The sequence below is a fragment of the Carlito syrichta genome, unplaced genomic scaffold (genome assembly GCF_000164805.1).
Source record: "Carlito syrichta isolate Samal-C Ts95f unplaced genomic scaffold, Tarsius_syrichta-2.0.1 Scaffold305648, whole genome shotgun sequence".
In the NCBI taxonomy this organism is placed as follows: domain Eukaryota; kingdom Metazoa; phylum Chordata; class Mammalia; order Primates; family Tarsiidae; genus Carlito; species Carlito syrichta.
Genome location: NW_007249744.1, coordinates 443,555 through 449,573, shown reverse-complemented (window position 1 = coordinate 449,573; position 6,019 = coordinate 443,555). Strand labels below are relative to the sequence as shown.

The following is a 6,019-nucleotide window of genomic DNA, read 5'->3' as shown; positions in this document are numbered from 1 at the left end:
ACTTAATTAACTACAGTTTCACATACACGCAACATTTCCATGCACTGGGAAACAAAAAAAAATTGTGTGACTTTGCTTTATGGCAACATTTACTTTTTCTACAGTGGTCTGTATCTGAACCTGCAATATCTCTGAGGTTGTATATATCAACAAGAATTTAAAGGAGGGTCTCAAAGATATATTTATACACCCATGATTACAGCAGCATTATTCACTGTATCCAAGACGTGGAATAAGTGTCCACTGACAGACGAATGAGTAAACAAAACATGGCATAGCCGTACAATGGAAGTTTTCAGCCTTAAAAGAGGAAAAAAAAGTACCAATACCGTCTACAACATCAATGAACCTTGAGGATGTTATGCCAAGCAAAATAAGACAGTCATAAACAGATAAATAGCGCATTTTCACTTATATGACTTCCAAAAGGAAGTCAAATTCATAGAAGAAGCCAGTAGAGTGGTGGTTGCCAGAGACTGGGGACAAAATGAGAATGGAGAATTGTCTGATGGGCATAGAATTTCAAGTTTGCCAGATGAAAAGAGTTCAGTGACTGGATGGTGGTGATGGCTCCACAACATGGTTGATGTCCTTAATGACGCAGAATTGTACACTTAAAAATGGGTAGTGGTTATCTTGTGTCAAATAAAGGATAGATGCTTAAGCCAATACAATCATTTTTCTGTGAGAGCCAAGGGGAATAATCTGTGCGGTAAAAAGTGACCTGGGCTGGCCTGGGGAGTTCAGTCCCTGCACTATCCAAACCAAACAAGTGACTCTTGACAGGTTGCTGGGAGACATCCCATAAGGCCTGGAATATACTGCCTCATAACAGTCTCTTTTCAGATACTGGGGTCTTGGGCCACACCAAATAGTTTATGCCCATGATGGGATTGAGGGTGGGGGCCTCAGGCTGACCAGTCTGACTTCAGGAGAGGCTGGAGATTGAGTAACTAAGGCTAGGCATGCAGCTGCTCAAGCCTAGGTGACCAAACCCACGGCAAAAAATCCCAGACATCAAGGCTGGGCTGAGCTTCCCTCCTTAGTAATACCCTCTGCTGTGTCACACACTGAGCTGGGAGATGTAAGAACTGCCTGTAGGAATCTACTGGGAGAGGGCAGCTGGAAGTTTCTGCCTGGTCTTTCTGGACTCTGTCTCATGTACCTTTACCTTAGCTGACTTTCATCTATCTCCTTTGCTGTAATAAACCACAGCAGTGAGTATAACAGCTGTTTTAGTTCTGTGAGGCCTTCTAGCAAATTGCTGACCCTGGGGGTGGTCTTGAGGACCCAACATGGTCTTCATTCAGAGACTGGAATGATTCCTAGCAGAAGCCTATTGTAAATCACCCAAGGAATCAGGACTTATGCAGGCACACTGTCACCTTGGAAGCCAGTAAAGGGTCTCTGGGGTGACTTGGGGGTCAGCTGTTAACTTCTGAGTATGAATAACTCAAGCAAAGTCAAGTGATAGGGTAAGGACAGATGAGGCTGGGAGTGAGGGCTGACTTCAGGCAGGTGTGAGAACCCAATACGGCAAGGGCCTAGTCACAGTGGCTAAGTAAAACTCAGAAACCAAGTGTGAACTACTAGACTGGTTTATTGTATGTCAGGATCCCAGCTGAGGAGCAGATTTGGGGTTTATGGCCCATCTAGCAGGGCACAGCACACAACTGGTAGGGGGACGGGATATCCATGAAGGAAAAGACACCGTGGTCGCTGGGCCGGGGCTGTCCAGCAGGCACCGAGAAGCTGAAGTGCTGCAAAAGGCAGGTGAAGAAGAGGAAGAGCTCCATGCGGGCCAGGGGCTCCCCCAGGCATACACGCCTGTCTGTGGGTAGGTGAGGAGGGCTCACTGAGCCTGGGCCCTGGGTTCCAGCCCTCCAAGACTACCAGGAAGGTGGCAGGGAGCTGGGAACCCCATAGGCACCTGCTGAGAAAGGCATGAAGGCCTCTTGCTTCACAAAGTGGCCCTGGGCATCCAGGAAGTGTTCAGGGTAGAAGCGGAAGGGCTTCTCCCAGATGGTTTCATCCTTCAGCACCGACGACAGGTTGGTGCAGAGCATGGTCCCCTGGGCAGGAGAAGCCTGGCATTAGTGGTGACTGGGCTCTAGGCTGTTGGAACTCCTGCCACCAAACCCACAGGGGCACACGCTTTAGCTGGCATCTGCTGGAATCTTTTAAGTAACCTTTGGCCCAAGAAGTTTCTGGGAACCCCCTAATGACTCCAAGGGGGACTCTGTGTCTCCTCTCTTCATGCACTTGTTCTTCCCAACAGTGTACAATGTTTCAGTTTGTCTTTCCTACTAAACTGGGGCTCTGCATGCTCTGTAAATCACACCCAGGCTGGGACAGTAGTTGACTGTGGCATCGAGGACTGGGTGGCCTGACTCTGAGCTGTCCCCAACTGGCAGTGGTGAGGCTGGGGCCACCAGCAGACACTTAGTATTGATCTAGGTGAGGAGGTCCCAAGGTCTACCTTGGGGATGAGGAAACCCTGCACTTCAGTGTCGCGGGAGGTCATGTGGGGCACGCCTAGGGGAACAATGTCCCCAAAGCGCTGCAACTCGTGAATCACAGCAGTGGTTAAGGGCATGTGGGCCTGGTCAGCCATTTCTGGTCGCCATCCCTGCCCTATCACTTCATCAATTTCCTGTTGGACACGGCCTGGACAAGCGTTGCCATGGTGGATCAGAACCCAGGGAGTGGACACTCACCCTCTCCTGGCTCCTATGTTCGGAGCTAAGCCCACTGGAGGAGGGAACCGCTCTTACGGGAGCCTGGCAGCCTACTGTGCCAACTAACCTCAGGGACCCCAGCTAGAATATTTCCTCCTTTGGCCACCACACTTCCCGTCCCTGCCTAGACCTCCAGCTGAACTCACATTGCACATCTGGGTGCAGGATCATGAGCAGGTGAGCCCAGACCAGTGTGGTTGAGGTGGTCACCATCCTGGCAGCGAACAGGTCAGACAACACCAGGCACAGGTGCTCAGCATTGAAACTGCTCTCGGGGTTCCCCTTGGCCTGAGCCAGGTACAGAGGATGGGCTCAGAACAGAGGGAGGAAGCCCCCAGATGTCCTCTCATTCTGTAGTGGTCAGTGCTGGTGTGCCTCACTGGGTGATGCTCTGGCCACACCTTGCCTCCTCCTCTCACTCCTCACAGGACCCTCAACTCACCACCCCTGGCCCAGTCCCTAGCAGCGGCTCCTCACCTTCTCCATCTTGTCCAGGAAAGCATCGGTCAGGTCTCTTGGGGGCTGGGCTGGGTCCCAGGTCATCCTGTGCTCAGTCACCAGCTCATCTAGCTGTGCCAGGAAGGTCTTCCTACTATGTAAGACCCTGTCAGCCAGCCCAGGGATGCGTAGGAGAACTGGAACAAAATTCAGCACCTGCACAAGCCTCAGAAGGGGGCCTGGATCTCTCCCAGGTTCCAGGTCCACCTACATCAGTCTTAGGCTCCAGCCATCTCCAAGGTGGATCTAGGGCCTGCATGTTCCATCCACTGACCTGGTTCCCCCAACTAGTGCCAGCCTCTAAAATCGCTCACGGCCCCTGGGGTCAAGAAGAAGAAACCAAAACTGGAACCTCCTGGTTTGGGGGGCCTTCAGCTGGACAGGAGGCACTCGGCCCTTTCTTGGAGTTAACTAACCTTGAACCCACCTCTCCCATTACTCTTGGAGATTTCTCCCCTCCAGGCCTTTCCTCTTGCAGTGGCCTCTCCTGGAATGAATGTCCTTTCCCGAAACCCTTTATAGAGACCCAGGTGTAGGCCCACGCACCTTCTCGGAGCTTGCCCCGTCTGGACTCCTGCATGCCCCATCAATCCCCAGTACCATGGCCAGGCCGCTGCTCTCTTCCTTCAGATGGGACTCAACTAGGTTCAACATCCTGAGCAAGAGAGGGTCGTCGTACTCGAAGCGGCGCCCCACGGTGAGGGAGGCGATCACGTTGCTCACGGCTCTGTCCAGGAGGGCGTTCGGACTAAAGGGGCGGCCTGGGCACAGGAGATGCTGGTCAGGGTGTCTCTTTCCCGCGTCCCCATCTCCCCTGTTCCCGGCCTGTGTGCCTCCGGGCATCACTCACCGGCGTGATTCGCGAAGGCGGCACAGAGGCAGGAGGCCTCCTCGGTCACCCACTGCTCCAGCGACTTTTTGCCCAGGCCGAAGTTGCGCAGGGTGGACACGGAGAAGCGCCGCTGCTCGCGCCACGCGGGCCCGTCGCGCGCATTGAAAATTCCTGGGAGATGGGCGATTACCCGGACGCCGCTGGAGAGGCCCTGGCCCCGCCCTCTGCAGCCCACCCCTTGGCGCCTCCCCTTGAAGACCGACGCACAGCTCCTTCAAGAATGTTCCCCCCCCCCAGCCGAGACAACCCCCACTCCCCGTCACTCAAGTGCCCACTACCTCTGAGTACAGTCCCCGCCCACAGCTTCTCCTCCCTGACCACCGGACCTTCCGGTTTCTCTCCCACTCCAGGCCTAGGCCCCGCCCTCGCCCCACCCGCGGGCTCCTTTCTCCACTGGCCGCCCACCGCCTTCTCAGTTTTATTTTTGCCTCCCACCTACAAGTATCCGCTCCCTTTAGGCCCTGTCCTGGCTCCGATCATTGCCCGCACGGCCGCGGTTTTCGCCCACACCGCCTCTTGCCTTGGGAGCGCGGCCCGAAGCCCAGGGGTCCAAAGAGGGGCATAGGTACGCGGTCGGAAGTGTCCTCGCCGCGGGTCACCAGCACCTCGCGCACGGCCTCCAGCCCGTTGAGCACGACCACCGGCGTCCAGCCCAGCTGCAGGCTGAACACGTCCCCGAAGCGGCGCCGCAGCTGGAGGCGGAGGGACAGGGCCTCAGTCAGGCCGTGGTTCCCGCCAGGCTTCGGGTCCCAGACTCACCGCGCAAATCCTGGCGGACGCCCGAGACTGTGCCAGGAGGAGACCTGGCCTCGTGATGATGAGTAGGGGGTCGGGGGTGGGGAGGGTCACTTCCTCGTGGTTGAGGTATTTGGTTTGGATCTACCCCGCAGCTATGACCTTGAATCACTGAAATGATCAGTCGGCCCCAAGGAGCATCTCATTTTACAGAGGAGCAAACTGGTGTTCCTGGAGGTGAGTGTGAGGCCCAAGGACCCACAGCAGCAAAAGATTTGCACCTGGTCACTGAACCGCTCTCAGCCTCCATTTCCTGGTTTAAATGGTGCTGAGGACCCAACTCCTTGTCCACTCCCAAGACCTTGCCTTCAGGTGTGATCGGACGGGACACAGGGTTTCATAACTTATATGCTGTCCAACTGGCTTGCAAGCCTAGTGCCAAGTTGCATCCCACCTCCAGGCTTTTGCCCTCCCAAATTTTGGCCTTTGGAAAATCCAGTCTTTCAGGCCCTGTAGAAACATCCTCTCTTGGGAAGCCTCTGAATCCTGCTTCCTCTTTGGGGTTCAGCTCCTAGTCCAGCCTGTGGCTTCACCCACCATCCATATCTGCCGCTTGTTTGGGTTGGGGGCTGGGGGGAGGGGGGAGGCATTCCTAGGACCTCTGCAGCATCCACCACCACCTCCCTCACCTGGCTGAAGCAGTATGGTAGGTTCCGTAAGTCCACCTGCAGCATGTTGCCCATACCGGGCAGTGGCATGGGGCCTGGCGCGTAGTGTGCAGCCCAGCGCTGGCGCCTGTGCATCAGGTCCACCAGGAGCAGGAAGATAGCCACGGCACGGCCACGGGTGCCAGTGCATCCCCCGTCAGCAACCCCATGGCTGCCCCTGCTACACACAGGGCTCCTCTGGACAAACCCAGCACACCCCACTCCACTAGGCACAGAGGGCCAGGCAGGACACACTTACACAGAGTGCTCTACTAGCCTTGGCTGTTTCCTTATAAAGGAGCTGACATTGGCCTTTGCTCTCTGCTGTGAGTCAACCTGCAGTGTTGACTGTGCTGCCAGAGAGTGCAATGGAAGGGCAGGGTTGGGATGAGGCAGTTCCAAAGTTCCTTGCCCCTGCTACCTGCTTCAGTTGCCTACCCAGGATAGGA

General features: G+C 55.3%; 1 pseudogene; it reads right to left on the bottom strand.

The window, feature by feature from the left end:
- Positions 1–1,652: 1,652 nt before the first annotated feature.
- On the bottom strand, positions 1,653–5,740 carry LOC103264365 (annotated as a pseudogene).
- Positions 5,741–6,019: the final 279 nt, after the last annotated feature.